Source organism: Panthera pardus, unplaced genomic scaffold, assembly GCF_024362965.1.
Source record: "Panthera pardus isolate Hobbes unplaced genomic scaffold, ASM2436296v1 HiC_scaffold_27, whole genome shotgun sequence".
Classification (NCBI taxonomy): Eukaryota; Metazoa; Chordata; class Mammalia; order Carnivora; family Felidae; genus Panthera; species Panthera pardus.
In genome coordinates this window covers 53,503,189-53,523,277 of record NW_026526843.1, presented here as the reverse complement: position 1 = coordinate 53,523,277, position 20,089 = coordinate 53,503,189, and the positions used below count along the sequence as shown (strand labels likewise).

Genomic DNA, 20,089 nt, shown 5'->3' with positions numbered 1-20,089 from the left:
GCAAGGTAAAGATGGAGAGAGGAATTATGGAGAGAAAAAATGAATAAACAAAGACCATGAGATAAGAGGTAGCAAGGGATATTTAAAGAAGAATAAGTAGTAGGGTGTATTATTGGTATAAAGGAAGATGTGGTGGGAAGGGTAAAATGAGGCCATGTTGTACTGTCAAGGTGAGAAGTCTGTATTCAACCTAATAGAAAATGGAAAGTTATTTAATGACTTTTAGAAGAGGTAAGATATGGATGGAGCTGTGTTTTATTAACACTAATCTAGCAGTTTCTTATAGAATGGTTTAGAGAATAGGAAATTGGAAGCATAAATATTAGTTTGAACTGTGGAAAGAAATGAGAGTCTGAATCAGGGTGAGGACAACTCATGGAAAAAAAAAGTAAAGATTTTTGATTGTCATATACTTTATATAATCTCATTTCACATTTGAAATAAATCTGCAAAGTCCTATTATTGTCAGTTTTATAGGTAAGGAATCACATGTTCAATGGGATTAATTAATTGAGCTAGAGCTTGAATCCAATGGTTTATTCTAAAACTCTTTTTCTTTTTACCACACCACTCTTAATGAATCACTGTATAGGAAGAAACTACTTGACATGGAAAACAATAATTATGGAGCACAAGAGAGAAGGAGGAATACTGTATAACTCCAAGCTTTAGGGGGAAAAAAAAAAGAAAATGAGCTAGTGTTTAGGTATACTAAGTTAAAAGTGACAGAAAAATGTTCCTGTAGATATGCTAGGTTGGCCATTAGAAATATGAATCTATAGCTCAAAAAAGAAGTTAATTATAAAGACTTGAATTCATCTGCATTTGGATGATAATTGAAATCATAGGAGTTAATGTAATTCCAAGAGCAAAAGTGGAGCTAAAGATAGAATCTTCCAGATCTTGATATTTAGGAAGTTTGGAGAGTAAGAGAAACCAGTGATAAAGCTCCCCTCCTACTACAAAGAGACAGAGAGAGAGACAGAGACAGAGACAGAGAGAGATATTACAAAACTCATGGGAGGAGACATTAAAATGGGAGTGCATAAAAACAGAATCAAGACGAGGAGTTCTGAATCTAGGAAGAGTTACCCATGTATGTGTGCACATACACCATCCATATTAGCATATAAAGACATTTAACATAAATTTTAATGAAGGGATGCCAGGGTGGCTCAGTGGGTTAAGTGGGTTAAGTGACTCTTGATTTCGTCTCAGGTTAGGATATCGTGGTTTGTGGGATTAAGCCCCACATCAGGCTCTGTACTGTACTGTACTGCAGAGCTTGAGATTCTCTTTCTCTGTTTCTCTCTGTCTCTCTGTGCCTCACCTGCTTGTGCACACTCTTCTCTCTCAAAAAATAAACATTAAAAAGAAAAGAATTTTAATGGAGTTTCAATACCTGTACTTAGATATGTAGCTTTGGATTAACATTTTCCCAATTATTTCCAATACCCTTAATTTTAGTGTGTGGGACTACTCATTAAGAATATTTCCAGGGGTGCCTGGGTGGCTCAGTCGGTTAAGGTCCTGCTTCGGCTCAGGTCATGATCTCGCGGTTCGTGGGTTGCAGCCACGCTTCCGGCTCTGTGCTGACAGCTCCGAACCTGGAGCCTGCTTCGGATTCCGTGTCTCCCTCTCTCTCTCTCCGTCCATCCCCTGCTCACTCTCTGTCTCTCTTTCAAAAATAAATAGACATTAAGAAAAAGAATATTTCCAATAAGCTTTTAAGCTGCATCTCAAAAATAAAATAAAATAAACTGCATCTCTGAGTGCTTAAATCAAGATTTCTACAGTAATCTTTCGACTCCCAATTTATGAGCCCATTTTGAATTTTGAACAGTTCTTTGGAGGATATATGTGACTTATATATTGTACAACATGTTTTTTTGAGAGACAAAGGGGTGGCACAAGTGAGAGAGGGGCAGAGAGAGGGAGAGAGAAAGAGAATCCCAATGGGGGGGGGGCAGAGTGAGAGAGAGAGGAAGAGAGAGAGAAGCATGGCTCACCCGAAGCAGGGCTCAAGGTCACCTGATGCTGGGCTTGAACTCATGAACTGTGAGATCATGACCTGAACTGAAGTCTGATGCTTAACTGACTAAACAACTCAGATGCCCAAACACTATGCATGTTTAAAGAAATGCTATTTGAATACTTTTATGTTTATGTAGAGTCTTTTTAAGGCATACAGATAGGAAAAGAGTAGTTTTATTTGGGGCAATCAGTTTTTAAGAATTTTGTTTTGGTTTTTATTTTGCTTTTCACTTATCATTTATACATTCCACTTATAATGTTATCCTAAATATATATTCCATAAAATAGAAAAATAGTTTGGGATTTTTTTTAAATTTCAAGTTTTTATTTAAATTTTGGTTAGTTAACATATATGGTAAAATTGGTTTCAAATGTAGAATTTAGTGATTCATCATTTACATATAAAACCTAGTGCTCATTGCAAGTACCCTCCTTAATACCCATCACCCATTTAGCCTATTCCTCACCCAACTCCTTCCACCAACACTCAGTTTGTTCTATATAGTTAAGAGTATCTTATGGGTTGCTTCTCCCTGTATTATTTGCCTTCCCATATGTTAATCTGTTTTGTTTCTTAAATTCCACATATGAGTGAAATCATATATTATTTGTTTCTCTGACTTATTTCACTTAGCATAATACATTCTAGCTCCATCCATGTCATTGCAAATGACAAGATTTCATTCATTTTGATGGCTGAGTAATATTGTATAGTATAAATAAACCACCTCTTCTTTATCTATTTATTAGTTGATGGGCATTAGGGCTCTTTCCATAATTTGATAATGCTTCTATAAACATTGGAGTGTATGTGCCCCTTCAAATCAAGATTTTTTTCATTCTTTGGGTAACAGTAGTGCAAATGCTGTATTATAGGTTACCTTTATTTTCAACATTTTGAGGAACCTCCATGCTATTTTCCAGAGTGGCTGCACCAGTTTGCATTCCCACCAAAAGTGTAAGAGGGTTCCTCTTACTCTGCATACTAGCCAACATCTGTTTTTTCTTATGTTGTTAATTTTAGACATTCTGATAGGCGTTAGGTGGTATCACATTGTGGTTTTGATTGGTATTTCCATGATGATTAATTATGTTGAGCATCTTTTCATGTGTCTGTTAGCCATCTGGATGTCTTCTTTGGAAAAATGTCTGTATATGTCTTCTCATTTTTTTTTAACTAGAATTTTTATTTTTGTGGAGTTGAGTAGGATAAGTTATTTAGCAAACCCTTTAATAGCTATGTCATTTGCAAATATATTCCTCCATTCTGTAGACTGCATTTTAGTTTTTGTTGTTTTCTTCACTGTGCAGGTTTTATCTTGATAGAGTCCCAATAGTTCATATTTGCTTTTGTTTCCTTGCCTCTGGAGACCTGTCTACTATGAAGTTGCTGCAGTTGAAATGAAAGAGTTTGCTGCATGTGTTCTCCTCTAAGATTTTGATAGTTTAGGTATCAAATTTAGACCTTTCATCCATTTTGAATTAATTTTTGTGTATGGTATAAAAATTGTCCAGTTTTACTCATGCATGTTGCTGTCCAGTTTCTCCAACAACATTTGTTGAAGAAACTGTTTGTTTTTATCCACTGGATATTCTTTCCTGCTTTGTAAAAGATTATTTAACCATATAGTTGTGGACCCATTTCTGGGTTTTCTATTCTGTTCCATTGATTTATGTGTCTGTTTTTGGTGCCAGTACCATACTGTCTTGATAACTACAGCTTTGTAATATAGCTTGAAGTCTGCAATTGTGATGCCTCCAGGTTTGCTTTCCTTTTTCAAGATTTATTTAACTATTGGGGTTTTTTTTGGTTCAATACAAATTTCAAGATTCTGCTTTTTAGTTCTGTGAAAAATGCTGGTGGTATTTTGATAGGAATTGCATTAAATGTGCACATTGCTTTGGGGAGTATAGACATTTTAACAATAGTTATTCTTCCATTCCATAAGTATGAATTTTTTTTTCATTTATTTTTGTCCTGTTCAATTTCTTTTATAAGCCTTCTCTAGTTTTCAGAGTACAGACCTTTTATTCTTTAGGTAAGTTTATGCCTAGGTATCTTATGGTTTTTGGTGCATTTAGAAATGGGATCAATTCCTTGATTTCTCTATCTGTTGCTTCATTATTGATTTGTAGAGAGGCGATAGATTTCTGTATGTTGATTTTATATCTCGGGACTTTGCTGAATTTGTTTATCAGTGCTACCATTATTTTTGGTGGAGTCTTTCACTTTTCTACTTACAGTATCATGTCATCAATGAATAGTGAAAGTTTGACTTTTCCTTGCCAATTTGGATGCCTTTTATTTCCTTCTGTTGTCTAATTACTGAGGTTAAAACTTCCAGTAGTATGTTAAATAACAATGATGAAATTGGACATCCTTGTCGTGTTCCTGACTATACAGGAAAAGTTCTCAGGGTTTTGTTTTTTTGTTTTTCATTAAGGGCAATATTAGCTGTGAGTCTTTTGTATATAGCTTTTACGATGTTGAGACATATTCCGTCTATCCCTACTTTGTCGAGGGTTTTTATCAAGAATGGTTGCTGGATTTAGTCATTTTTTTTCATCTACCGAGAGGATCATATGTTTCTCATCCTTTCTTTTATTCATATGGTGTATCATGATGATTGACTTATCAGTAATGAACCACTCCTCCAGCCCAGGAATAAATCTTACTTGATTATAATGAATATTTTTTTAATGTAACGTTGGATTTGATTTGCTATTATCTTGTTGAGAATTTTTGCATCACTCTTCATCAGGAATATTGGCCTATAGTTCTTTTTTAGTGGAGTCTTTGCCTGGTTTTGTAATCAAAGTAATGCTGAACTCTTAGGAGGAGTTTGGAAGGTTTTCTTCCATCTCAATTGTTTGGAATAGTTTAAGAATAATAGGTAATAACTCTTTAAATGTCTGGTAGAAATACTGTGGAAAGCCATTTGGCCCTGGAATTTTGCTTTCTGAGAGATTTTTGATTACTGACTTAAGTTATTTGATGATTATGGTTCTGTTAATTTTTTCTATTTCTTCCTGTGTCAGTTGTGGTACTTTGCATGTTTCTAGGAATTTATCCATTTCTTCCAGATATGCTGAGTATGTTGGCATATTATTTTTCATAATGTTCTTTCATAGTTGTTTCTAATTCTGTGTTGTTGATTGTGATGTCTCCTCTTTTATTTGGGATTTTATTTATTTGGGTCCTTTCTCTACATGTTTTTTTTTTTAAGAAATCTGGCTAGAGGTGTATTAATTTTATCAATTCTTTCAAAGAACCAGCTCTTAGTTTTCTTGATCTCTTCTACTTTTTTTCGTCTGTTTTTATATCATTTATTTCTGCTATAATCATTATTATTTTCCCTCCTTTGGTGACTTTATTCTTTATTTGCTATTTTTCTTGTTGCTCCTTTAGATGTAAGGTTAGGTTTGTTTTGGGGACTTATCTTGCTTCTCAATGTAGGCCTGTATTCCTTTATGCATCCCTCATATGGCCCACCTGTGTTGAATCCCAAAGGTATTGGACTGCTGTGTTTTCATTTTCACTTATTTTCATGTATTTTTTTAAATCTTCCTTTATTTTCTGGTTAAACTATTTATTCTTTTTTTATATTTTTAAATGTTTATTTATTTATTTTGAGAGACAGAGTGTGAGTGGTGGAGTGGAAAAGAGAGAGAGGGAGAGAAAGAATCCCAAGTAGGCTCCACACAATAAGCACAAATATCGATGAGGGGCTCAATAACACGAACTGTGAGATCATGACCTGAGATGAAATCAACAGTCATTCACTTAACCAAATGAGCCATGCAGGCACCCCTAATCTATTTAATTTATCTATTAAATTATCCAGTTATCTATTTAAATTATCTAATTTAATCTATATTTATATATTAAAATTATGTATATATTTATATTTTAATATAAATTTTAATATATTTTAAAATTTTATTTATTTAAATTCAAGTTAGTTAACATAAAGTGTAGTATTGGTTTTAGGAATAGAACCCAATGATTCATCACACACATATACAACACAGTGCTCATCCCAACCCTTAGTTTTTCACTGTAGTTAAGAATCTCTTATGGTTTGCCCCTCTCTGTTTTTATCTATTTCCTTCCCTTCCCCTATGTCATCTGTTGCGTTTCATAAACTCGACATGTAAGTGAATCATAATATTTGTTTTTCTCTGCTTGACTTATTTTTCTTAACATAATGCACTCTAGTTACAACCACATTGTTGCAAATGGCACGAATTCATTCCCTTTGATCAATGAGTAGTATTATATATATTATATATTGTCCATTCATCAGTTGATGGACATTGGGACTCTTTCCAAAATTTTATTATTTCTGATAATGCTATTATAAACATTGGGGTACATGTGCCCCTTCATATCAGCATTTTTGTATCGTTTGGATAAATATCTAGTAATGCAATTGTTGGGTCATGGGTAAGCTATTTTTTTTTAAATTTTTTGAGGAACCTCCATGCTGTTTTCAGGGTGGTTGCACCAGTTTGCATTTCTACAAACAGTGGAAAAGAGTTTCCCTTTCTCCAGATCCTCACCAACAACTATTGTTTACTGAGTTATTAATTTTAGCCATTCTGATAGGTTTGAGTTGGAATCTCAGTGTGGTTTTGATTTGTATTTCCCTGATGATGAAGTTATGTTGAGCATCTTTTCATGTGTGTTAGCCATCTGAATGTCTTCTCAGAAAGTGTTTATTCATATCTTCTCACCATTTCTTCACTGGATTATTTGATTTTTTGGGTGTTGAGATTGATAAATTTTTCAGAGATTTTATACTAACCCTTTATCTGATATGTCACTTACAAATATCTTCTCCAATTCCTTTGGTTGCCTTTTAATTTTGTTGATAGTTTCCTTCACTGTTCAGAAGCTTTTCATTTTGATGAGGTCCCAGTAGTTCATTTTTGTTTTTGTATTCCTTGCCTTGGGAGACATGTCTAGTAAGAAGTTGCTGTGCCTGAGGTCAAAGAAGTTGCTTCCTGTATTCTCCTTTAGGATTTTTATGGTTTCCTTCCTCACGTTTAGATCTTTCATGCACTTTGAATTTATTTTTGTGCATGGTGGAAGAAAGCGGTCCAGTTTCATTCTTCTGAATATTGCTGTCCAGTTTTCCCAGGACCATTTGCTAAGGAGTCTGTCTCTTTTCCATTGGATGCTCTTTCTTACTTTCTCAAATATTAGTTGGCCACACATTTGTGGGCCCATTTCTGGGTTATCTATTCTATTCCATTTACCTATATGTCTGTTTTTGTGCCAGTATGATACTATCTTGATGACTAAAGCTTACAGCTTTCTAATACAGCTTAAAGTCCATAACTGTGATGCCTCCAGCTTTGTTTTTTATCATTATTTTGGCTGTTTTGGATCTTTAGTGGTTCCACACAAATTTTAGATTTGTTTTTTCCTATCTCTGTGAAGAATGATGGTGTTATTTTGATAGCAATTGCATTGAATGTGCAGATTTCTTTGGAAAATATAGACATTTTAGCAATATTTGTTCTTCCAATCCAGGAGCATGGAATGTTTTTACATTTCTTTGTGTTTCCTTCAATTTCTTCCATAATATATCTATAGTTTTCAACATACAGATCTTTTGCCACTTTGGTTAGGTTTATTCCTAGGTACCTTATGGTTTTTGGTGAAATTGTAAATGGGATCTATTCCTTGATTTCTCTTTCAGCTGCTTTATTATAGGTTTATATAAATGCAACTGATTTCTGTATGTTGATTATGTCCTACAACTTTGCTGAAATCTCATATCAGTTCTGGAATATTTTTTCCTGGAGTCTTTTGAGTTTTTGATATAGAGTATGATGGCATCCATGAAGAGTGAAACTTTGAGTTCTTACTTGCTTATTTGGATTCTTTTTATTTCTTTTTGTGGTCTGATGACTGAGGCCAGGACTTCCAGTGCTATGTTGAACAACAGTGGAGAGAATGGAAATCCCTGTTGTGTTCCTCACATTAGGGGAAAAGCTCTCAAGTTTTCCTTGTTGAGGATGATATTAGCTGTGGGTCTTTCATATATGGCCTTTATGATGTTGAGGTATATTCCTTATATCCCTATTTCTTGAGTGTTTTTATCAAGAAAGGATGGTGTATTTTGTCAAATGCTTCTTCTGCATTTATTTAGAGGATCTTATGGTTCTTTGTCCTTTCTTTTATTAATGTAGTGTATTACATTGATTGATTTGTGAATATTGAACCAGCACTGCAGTCCAAGAATAAGTCCTACTTGATCATGGTAATTATTTTAATGTACTGTTGAATTGGATTTGCTAGTATCTTGTTGAGAATTTCTGCATCCATTTTCATTCAGGGATATTGGTCTGTAACTCTCCTTTTTTGTGGAGTCATTGGTTTTGGAATTGAGGTAATTCTGGCTACATACAATCACTTTAGAAACTTTCTTCCCATTTCTATTTTTTGGAACAGTTTGGGAATAGGTATTATCTCTTCTTTAAATTTCTGGTAGAATTTCCTTGGGAAGCCATCTCTCCAAGGACTCTTGTTTGTTGGCAGATTTTTGATAACTGATCATTTTCTTTGCTGGTTATAGGCCTATTGAAAATGTCTATATTTTCCTGATTTAGTTTTGGTGTTGATTGAATTTCTAAGAATTTGTCCTTTTCTTCCAGGTTTCCCTGTTTGTTAGAATATAATTTTTCCTAATATTCTCTTATAGTTTGTATTTCTGTGGTATTGGTTGTGATTGTTCCTCTTTCATTCATGATTTTATCTATTTAGGTCTTCTCTTTTCTTTTTGAAAGGTTTGACTAGGGGTTTATCAATTTTGTTTATTCTTTCAAAAGACAAGAATTTAGTTTCATTGATCTGTTCTAGTATTATTTTTTTGTGTGTGTATTCATTTGCTATTACATCATTTATTTTGATCTAATCTTTATTATTTCCCTTCTTCAAAGGGAAGCAAAGCAAATGTAAATTGCTTTCCAAATTTTTCTGGTGGTTGATTTCAAGTTTCATAGCATTGTGATCTGATAATATGTGTGATATGATTTCTATCTTCTTGTACCTGTTGAGGGCTGTTATGTGACCCAGAATGTTGTCTATCTTGTAGAATGTTCCATTGAACTCTAGAATAATGTGTTTTCTCTGCCTTAAGATAAAATCCCCCTATTATATCTGTTAAGTCCATCTAGTCCAGTGTGTTTTTAAAAGCCATTTTTCCTTGTTGATTTTGTTTATTTTTTGTAAATATGAAATTTATTGTCAAATTGGTTTCCATCCAACACCCAATGCTCATCCCAACAGGTGCCCTCCTCAATGCCCATCACCCTCCCTCCCCTCCCTCCCAACCCCCATCAACCCTCAGTTTATTCTTAGTTCTTAAGAGTTTCTCATGGTTTGGCTCTCTCCCTCTATAACTTTTTTTTTCTTCCCCTCCACCATGGTCTTCTGTTAAGTTTCTCAGGATCCACATAAGAGTGAAAACATATGGTATCTGTCTTTCTCTATATGACTTATTTCACTTAGCATCACACTCTCCAGTTCCATCCACATTGCTACAAAAGGCCATATTTCATTCTTTCTCATTGCCATGTAGTATTCCATTGTGTATATAAACCACAATTTCTTTATCCATTCATCAGTTGATGGACATTTAGGCCCTTTGCATAGTTTGGCTATTGTTGAACGTGCTGCTATAAACATTGGGGTACAAGTGCTCCTATGCATCACCACTCCTATATCCCTTGGATAAATTCCTAGCAGTGCTATTGCTGGGTCATAGGGTAGATCTGTTTTTAATTTTTTGAGGAACCTCCACACTGTTTTCCAAAGAGGCTGCACTAGTTCGCATTCCCACCAACTGTGAAGAGGGTTCCCATTTTTCCACATTCTCTCCAGCAACTATAGTCTTCTGATTTGTTCATTTTAGCCACTCTGACTCGCGTGAAGTGGTATCTCAGTGTGATCAAGCCAGTCAGAGTGTTGATTTTGTTTAGATTATCTCTCCATTGCTGTAAGTTGGCTAATAAATCTTCTACTATCACACTATTATTATCAATGAGTTTATTTTTGTTCATTATTAATTGATTTACACATTTGTGTCCTCCAAATTGGGGCATAAATATTTACAACTGTTAAATCTTCTTGATGAATAAACCCTTAATTATGATAAAACGCTCTTCTTCAATTCTTGTTGCAGTCTTCTTTTTTTGAAGTCTAGTTTATCTGATATAAGTGTGGCTACTTCTGCTTTCTTTTGACATCCATTAGATGATAGATGGTTCTCCATACCCTCACTTTCAATATGCAGGTGTCTTAAGTTCTAAAATAAGTCTCTTGTAGGCAGCATATAAATGTATCTTGTGTTTTTTTATCCATTCTGGTAACCTATGCCTTTTGATTTGAGCATTTAGTCCACTAACTTTCAAAGTAATTATTGAATGATATAAATTTAGTGCCACGTGTTACCTGTAGAGTTGGAGTTTCTGGTAATGTTCTCTATTCCTTTTTTCCTTTTTTCTTTTTTTGTTTTGGTTGTCTTTTTCTTTTTTTTCCCTCCACTCTGAGAATCCCCCTTACAATTTCTTGTAGAGCTAGTTTAGTGGTCACAAACCCTTTTAGTTTTTATTTGTCTTGGAATGTCTTTATCTCTCCTTCTATTCTGAATGACAACATTGCTGGATAAGGAATTATTTACTGCATATTTTTCCCATTCAGTACATTGAATATTTCCTGCCACTCTCTTCTGGCCTGCCAAGTTTCAGTGGACAGGTCTTCTGCTAACCTGTGGGCTCAGCTTTCAGCTTTGTCCTGAAAAGTCGAGGTCAGCAGAAAGAATTACTCAAGGCTCTATGCAAGTCAAGAGAGGTGAGAGGGAGGCTAAGAGAAGTCTCCTCAAGCTGCTTTCAAACTTTTGTATTTATTAAGCATACATGTAAGGAAACAATGTGCAGTACATCAGTGGGCTACATGTCAGTAAGAATGTATTTAAAATGTGCAGAAAAGTTGTGGCATTCCCAAGACTACAACAGAGCAGATGTAGATACAGGGTGGAGAACAGGATAAGATATTTCACATGAAAATATCATCTAAGGAATTTATGAGCATTGGCAGGAGCTAACGCCTAGATATACATTAACTAGATAAGTGACGCATGGTCTGCTGTTATCAGCAAGTCCAGAAAACAATGTTCTGCTGTGCAATGTGTTCTCAATCATCTCCTAACCCAGGACATGGCTATTTTATTTCTCATGTTACCCCCCGCTTTTTCTTTGAAGAATCTTCTTGTTTACAGGAGTTGAGGAGACCACTATTGTGTTGATTATTTGGAGGTATATGAGAAGTTAAAAAATATATACATTAAAAATCAAAGAGCTCAAATACTCCAAATACATAAATTGAGGCCATGGAACAAGTTGATTGGATTCAACCATTTCATATTGTCACATAACTCTTGCTCCACTTGTATCTGTGTTTCCTATTGGATATCTAAGAGCTATTGATGCAGCAGGGAAGACAGAGAATTAACCCCAGATTGTAAATTGCTGGAGAAAGCTCCTTGTACATTTTTTTTTTACTAAATCCCAGGAGTGTTGACACATATTATTTCAAGGGAGTGACATAGATTTTTTCATGCTGCAAGTCACATTGATTATTTTCACAATTGAGAAGTATCTGTTGGCGTTTCTCTATCCATGCAAGTGCTGCTTCTGCAGCTTGCAGTCTCTTCATGGTACTGTTATCAATTTACATTTGAGTAATCATTCCTTTGGTGATATTAGTCATTACGTGATTGGCTACTTTAACAGTATGGATAGACTCTGTTAGGGGGACCACTGCAACAGAGGCTGTGGCTAAGATGACAACCAATGAGATAAGGAAGGCAATGAGCCATCCAAAAGTCTTTTAGGCCTCCACCTATAAAGGGCTTGGGCTAAATCACTGAGACAATTGGACGCTTACCATTGCCTTGTCCGGTTTACTGGTAGCCAATTTGAGGCTGTCTTTTTAAGATAAACGTATGTGAGACAAAGTTTTAGTAATATTATAATGGATGATATAGGCTGTGTACCAAGCCTGAGGAAGTACTTCAAAACATAATGTGGGCTGTCAAATGTTATACTAGCCAGCTTGATGGAAATTATGAAAACATAGGCATGAGGTGCACAGATCATGACACTGTCTGGGACATTTTGTGTGGGATTAATATAAAAGGTACCACTATTATTGGCATAATGCCCATGAGAGAGATTGCATAACAAAAAGAAAAGGCTAAAACACCATAAGTTGTAATGCCATGGGATAGATGAATTTTTGTTTTCAATTCTTATTGGCCCTGAAAGCCTGCCATCAGTCCAATGGATGGAAGAGTTGCTAAGTTCTGAAAACCCAGTAGGTTTGTCTGCTGAGGTTAAGTGTCCTTGAAGACTCCAGTTAATGAGAGTAAGATTTTGAGAAAATTCATCTTTATGGGAAAGGGTGGTCTGGGAGGGCTGTCAGATGACTCAAGAGCTACCAGGGACAATATATTCTTTATTTGGCAATGATCAGTGGGGAGTTGGATAAGAAACATTGGTTGAGGTGGATGTAGCAAAGGAGGCTACTGAAATGAATGTCAAATCTGCCTTAAGGTCCTTTGTTTCAGGTATGTAGTGAATACATATCTGTGCTGTGATTTTTAAATATCCAGAAGTGTTCATAGTTGTTACACAAATAGGAGGAAAAGGTGACATAAAAGGAACAGAAGTATTAAGCTTTAACTAATTTCTCCTTTCAGTAATATGGCCTTTAGGCAGAAGCCATTTGCCTTAATCCAAAGACAATCATTACTGGTTAGTGGTGGTTCTGTGTCCCAACATGTAACTGGCTTTAAAAAGGGGGGTCTGTGATATGAGCCCAATACAGTGATGAAAAAGCAGTAGCAGTCTGGATAAAGAAAAAGATTAAGCAAATCATTACCTTAGCTGAGTTTTGAAAAACCACAGCTAAATATGTTAAATCTTATTTTTCGGGGGTTGGTGGCACTCTGACATGGAGCATGACTTTGGTGGTATGTTGATTGAACTTCTTAAGTTGACCCCAGGTGACACAATTTGCCTTGTTTGTTTGTGGTCATGGTCTCCCCTGTTGTCTTTATAAGGACAAATTGGCCATCTGAGGTAGAGGGTTGAGGAGCTGATCCTTCCAACTTATGGTATGGTTTAATCAGAAAGGCAGGTTCCCAGTGAGGTCCTGATGGGAGAAGAATACATGCATATCCCCTTCCTCATGTTATCAGTTCATGAAGTCCTTTCCATGAATAATTGCCTTATATGTCATTGAATAAAACCTTGCCTTCTAGAGTCCAGCTGGGGGATGGCGTAAAATGCCATTCAATAGAGGTAAGGACATGGGAATCACAATTTTAAAAATTTTGGGTGTATAAGGCATTATATAGTTAATTCCAAGGGGAAGCATTAAGTTCCTTCTAATGCTTTGAAGCATTTGTTTTAAAGTGGTGTGTGTACATTCTATAATAACTTGTCCAGTAGGGTAATATAGTATGCCTGTAATGTGTTGTATATTCCAATTTTGGAAGAATTCCTTTACCATGGAGGAAAGGTATCCAGGCCCATTGTCAGTTTTAATTTGTTGAGGTTTACTGGCTTGTGGAATGCATGTAAAAAATGGTGAATGATATTTTTTGCACTTTCTCTGAATCCTGAAAAGGTATCCACAGATATGTGGATATATTTGTGACCCCAAATGGGGCATAGTGTGTAATATCAGTTTGTGAAAACTGATTTGCATTTAGACCTCTGGGGTTTATTCCCCATTGTTTTTATCCTCTTGATTGCTGTTGACAATCAGGGCAGGTATCAACAATGTGTTTAGCTTGATTAACTAAGATGGAATTGTTTAATAGGAGACTTATACGTTTGATGAAAAATACCATGTAATAATTGAGCAGTTCTAAAAGCCATATTGGGGGAAGATGGCAGCGTAGGAAGACACTGAGCTCACGGCGTCCTGCGGATCACTTAGATTGCACCCACACATGACTAAATAACCCAGAAAATCACCAGAATACTAGCAGAACAGAGTCTCCGGAGGCAAGCATAGATGAGAGGTCCACAGAAGAGGGTAGGAAGGGCGGAGAGGCAGTGAACACTACACGGACTGGAGGGAGGGAGTCGGGGCAGAGGGGCAGCCTGCCGGCAAAGCAGAGCACCCGAGTCTGGCTTGCAAAAGCAGAGGGGCCTGACGGAGTGTGCTCTGACAGGAAGCAGGACTTAACATCTGGAAGGTTATAAGTTAACAGCTCTGCTCATAGAAAGGGAGGGCTGGAGGACAAAGGGAGGGAGAGTTGTTGAGCCCCTGATGACAGAGCACAGCTTGGCGGGGAACAAAGGCGCTCGCCAGCACCATCTCCCTCGCCCATCCCCCAGCCAAAATCCCAAAGGGAACCAGTTCCTGCCACGGAACTTGCTTGCACCTCGCAAACACCCAATGCTATGTTTCTGCGGAGCCATCACTCTCACGCCCTCCCTGTGCCCCAGGGCCCCTCCTGAAGCAGATCTCCAAAAGAAAAGCCAGCTGAGCCTGCCCCTCCCGACCCTGTGCACCTTGCCCATCCACCTCAGCTAATACGCCAGATCCCCAGCACCACAAGCCTGACAGTGTGCAAGTAGTCTAGATGGGCCATGCCATCCCACAGTGAATCCTGCCCCTAGGAGAGGGGAAGAGAAGGCACACACCAGTCTGACTGTGGCCCCAGCGGTGGGCTGGGGGCAGACATCAGGTCTGACTTCGGCCCCGCCCACCAATGCAAGTTATTCAAGACAGCAAAGGGGAAGTGCCCTGCAGTCCCGCACCACTCCAGGGACTATCCAAAATGACAAAACGGAAGAATTCCCCTCAGAAAAACGTCCAGGAAATAACAACAGCTAACGAACTGATCAAAAATGATTTAAACAATATAACAGAAAGTGAATTTAGAAAAATAGTTACAAAATTAATCGCTGGGTTTGAAAACAGTATAAAGAACAGCAGAGAATCTCTTGCTACAGAGATGAAGGGACTAAGGAACAGTCAGGAGGAGCTAAAAATGCTATTAATGATCTGCAAAATAAAATGGAGACAACCACGGCTCAGGTTGAAGAGGCAGAGGAGAGAATAGGTGAACTAGAAGATAAAATTATGGAAAAAGAATAAGCTGAGAAAAAGAGAGATAAAAAAATCCAGAAGTATGAGGGGAAAATTAGAGAACAAAGTGATGCACTAAAGAGAAATAATCTATGCATAATTGGTCTTCCAGAGGAGGAAGAGAGAGGGAAAGGTGCTCAAGGTGTACTTGAAGAAATCATAGCTGAGAACTTCCCACATCTGGGGAAGGAAAAAGGCATTGAAATCCAAGAGGCACAGAGATCTCCCTTCAGACGTAACTTGAATCGATCTTCTGCATGACATATCATAGTGAAACTGGCAAAATACAAGGATAAAGAGAAAATTCTGAAAGCAGCAAGGGATAAACATGCTCTAACATATACAGGAAGACTGATAAGACTCGAGACGGATATCTCCACTGAAACTTGGCAGGCCAGAAAGGAATGGCAAGAGATTTTCAATGTGATGAACAGAAAAAATATGCAGCCAAGAATCCTCTATGCAGCAAGTCTGTAATTTAGAATAGAAGGAGAGATAAAGGTCTTCCCAAATAAACAAAAACTGAAGGAAATTGTCACCACTAAACGAGCCCTACAAGAGATCCTAAGGGGGATCCTGTGAGACAAAGTACCAGAGACATCACTACAAGCATGAAACCTACGGATATCACAATGATTCTAAACCCATATCTTTCTATAATAACACTGAATATAAATGGACTAAATGTGCCAGCCAAAAGGCATAGGGTATCAGAATGGATAAAAAAACGAAAGCCATCTATTTGCTGTCCACAAGAGACTCATTTTAGACCTGAGAACAACTTCAGATTGAGAGTGAGGGGATGGAGAACTATTTATCATGCTACTGGAAGTCAAAAGAAAGCTGGAGTAGCCATACTTATATCAGACAAACTAGACTTTAAATTAAAGGCTGTAACAAGAGATGAAGAAGGGCATTATATAATAATCACAGGGTCTATCCACCAGGAAGAGCTAACTATTATAAATGTCTATGCGCCAAATACAGAAGCCCCCAGATATATAAAACAATTACTCACAAACATAACCTACCTTATTGATTAGAATGTGGTAATTGCAGGGGATTTTAACACTCCACTTACAACAATGGATACATCATCTAGAAACACCGTCAGTAAAGAAACAAGGGCCCTGAATGATACATTGGATCAAATGGACTTGACAGATATATTTAGAACTCTGCATCCCAAAGCAACAGAATATACTTTCTTCTCGAGTGCACATGGAACATTCTCCAAGATAGATCATATACTGGGTCACAAAACAGCCCTTCATAAGTTTACAAGAATTGAAACCATACCATGCATACTTTCAGACCACAATGCTATGAAGCTTGAAATCAACCACAGGAAAAAGTCTGGAAAACCTCCAAAAGCATGGAGGTTAAAGAACACCCTACTGAAGAATGAGTGGGTCAACCAGGCAATTAGAGAAGAAATTAAAAAATATATGGAAACAAACGAAAATGAAAACACAACAATCCAAACGCTTTGATATGCAGCAAAGGCAGTCCTGAGAGGAAAATACATTGCAATCCAGGCCTATCTCAAGAAACAAGAAAAATCCAAATACAAAATCTAACAGCACACCTAAAGGAAATAGAAGCAGGGGGGTTCCGGAAGATGGCGGCGTAGGAGGACGCGGGGCTCACAGCGCGTCCTGCCGATCACTTAGATTCCACCTACACCTGCCTAAAGAACCCAGAAAACCGCCAGAGGATTAGCAGAAGGGAGTCTCCGGAGTCAAGCGCAGACTAGAGGCCCACGGAAGAGGGTAGGAAGGGCGGCGAGGCGGTGCGCGCTCCACGGACTGGCGGGAGGGAGCCGGGGCGGAGGGGCGGCTCGCCGGCCAAGCAGAGCCCCCGAGTCTGGCTGGCAAAAGCGGAGGGGCCGGACAGACTGTGTTCCGACAGCAAGCGCGACTTAGCGTCTGGGAGGTCATAAGTTAACAGCTCTGCTCGGAAAGCGGGAAGGCTGGAGGACAAAGGGAGGGAGAGCTGCTGAGCCCTCGGACGGCAGAGCTCAGCTTGGCAGGGAACAAAGGCGCCAGCGCCATCTCCCCCGCCCATCCCCCAGCCAAAATCCCAAAGGGAACCAGTTCCTGCCAGAGAACTTGCTCACTCCGCGCAAACACCCAACTCTGTGCTTCTGCGGAGCCAAACCTCCCGCAGCGGATCTGACTCCCTCCCGCTGCCACAGGGCTCCTCCTGAAGTGGATCACCTAAGGAGAAGCGAGCTAAGCCTGCCCTCCAGCCCCCGTGCACCTTGCCTACCCACCCCAGCTAATACGCCAGATCCCCAGCAACACAAGCCTGGCAGTGTGCAAGTAGCCCAGACGGGACACGCCACCCCACAGTGAATCCCGCCCCTAGGAGAGGGGAAGAGAAGGCACACACCAGTCTGACTGTGGCCCCAGCAGTGGGCTGGGGGCAGACATCGGGTCGGACTGCGGCCCCGCCCACTAACTCCAGTTATACACCACAGCACAGGGGAAGTGCACTGCAGGTCCTCACCACGCCAGGGACTCTCCAAAATGACCAAACGGAAGAATTCCCCTCAGAAGAATCTCCAGGAAATAACAACAGCGAATGAACTGATCAAAAAGGATTTAAATAATATAACAGAAAGTGAATTTAGAATAATAGTCATAAAATTAATCGCTGGGCTTGAAAACAGTATACAGGACAGCAGAGAATCTCTTGCCACAAAGATCGAGGGACTAAGGAACAGTCACGAGGAGTTGAAAAACGCTTTAAACGAATTGCGAAACAAAATGGAATCCACGATAGCTCGGCTTGAAGAGGCAGAGGAGAGAATAGGTGAACTAGAAGATAAAGTTATGGAGAAAGAGGAAGCTGAAAGAAAGAGAGATAAAAAAATCCAGGAGTATGAGGGGAAAATTAGAGAACTAAGTGATACACTAAAAAAAAATAATATACGCATAATTGGTATCCCAGAGGAGGAAGAGAGAGGGAAGGGTGCTGAAGGGGTACTTGAACAAATTATAGCTGAGAACTTCCCTGAACTGGGGAAGGAAAAAGGCATTGAAATCCAAGAGGCACAGAGAACTCCCTTCAGACGTAACTTGAATCGATCTTCTGCACGACATATCATAGTGAAACTGGCAAAATACAAGGATAAAGAGAAAATTCTGAAAGCAGCAAGGGATAAACGTGCCCTCACATATAAAGGGAGACCTATAAGACTCGGGACTGATCTCTCCTTTGAAACTTGGCAGGCCAGAAAGGCTTGGCACGATATCTACAGTGTGCTAAACAGAAAAAATATGCAGCCGAGAATCCTTTATCCAGCAAGTCTGTCATTTAGAATAGAAGGAGAGATAAAGGTCTTCCCAAACAAACAAAAACTGAAGGAATTTGTCACCACGAAACCAGCCCTACAAGAGATCCTAAGGGGGATCCTGTGAGACAAAGTACCAGAGACATCACTACAAGCATAAAACATACAGACATCACAATGACTCTAAACCCATATCTTTCTATAATAACACTGAATGTAAATGGATTAAATGCGCCAACTAAAAGACATAGGGTATCAGAATGGATAAAAAAACAAGACCCATCTATTTGCTGTCTACAAGAGACTCATTTTAGATCTGAGGACACCTTTAGATTGAGAGTGAGGGGATGGAGAACTATTTATCATGCTCCTGGAAGCCAAAAGAAAGCTGGAGTAGCCATACTTATATCAGACAAACTAGACTTTAAATTAAAGGCTGTAACAAGAGATGAAGAAGGGCATTATATAATAATCACAGGGTCTATCCACCAGGAAGAGCTAACTATTATAAATGTCTATGCGCCAAATACCCGAGCCCCCAGATATATAAAACAATTACTCATAAACATAAGCAACCTTATTGATAAGAATGTGGTCATTGCAGGGGACTTTAACACCCCACTTACAGAAATGGATAGATCATCTAGACACACAGTCAATAAAGAAACAAGGGCCCTGAATGATACATTGGATCAGATGGACTTGACAGATATATTTAGAACTCTGCATCCCAAAGCAACAGAATATACTTTCTTCTCGAGTGCACATGGAACATTCTCCAAGATAGATCATATACTGGGTCACAAAACAGCCCTGCATAAGTTTACAAGAATTGAAATTATACCATGCATACTTTCAGACCACAATGCTATGAAGCTTGAAATCAACCACAGGAAAAAGTCTGGAAAACCTCCAAAAGCATGGAGGTTAAAGAACACCCTACTAACGAATGAGTGGGTCAACCAGGCAATTAGAGAAGAAATTAAAACATATATGGAAACAAACGAAAATGAAAATACAACAATCCAAACGCTTTGGGACGCAGCGAAGGCAGTCCTGAGAGGAAAATACATTGCAATCCAGGCCTATCTCAAGAAACAAGAAAAATCCCAAATACAAAACCTAACAGCACACCTAAAGGAAATAGAAGCAGAACAGCAAAGGCAGCCTAAACCCAGCAGAAGAAGAGAAATCATAAAGATCAGAGCAGACATAAACAATATAGAATCTAAAAAAACGGTAGAGCAGATCAACGAAACCAAGAGTTGTTTTTTTGAAAAAATAAACAAAATTGACAAACCTCTAGCCAGGCTTCTCAAAAAGAAAAGGGAGATGACCCAAATAGATAAAATCATGAATGAAAATGGAATGATTACAACCAATCCCTCAGAGATACAAACAATTATCAGGGAATACTATGAAAAATTATACGCCAGCAAATTGGACAACCTGGAAGAAATGGACAAATTTCTAAACACCCACACTCTTCCAAAACTCAATCAGGAGGAAATAGAAAGCTTGAACAGACCCATAACCAGCGAAGAAATTGAATCGGTTATCAAAAATCTCCCAACAAA

General features: G+C 38.2%; 1 protein-coding gene across 1 annotated transcript in view; it reads left to right on the top strand.

The window, feature by feature from the left end:
• KLHL4 (kelch like family member 4) overlaps positions 1-20,089 on the top strand; it is a 206,172-nt gene that overhangs the window by 118,045 nt on the left and 68,038 nt on the right.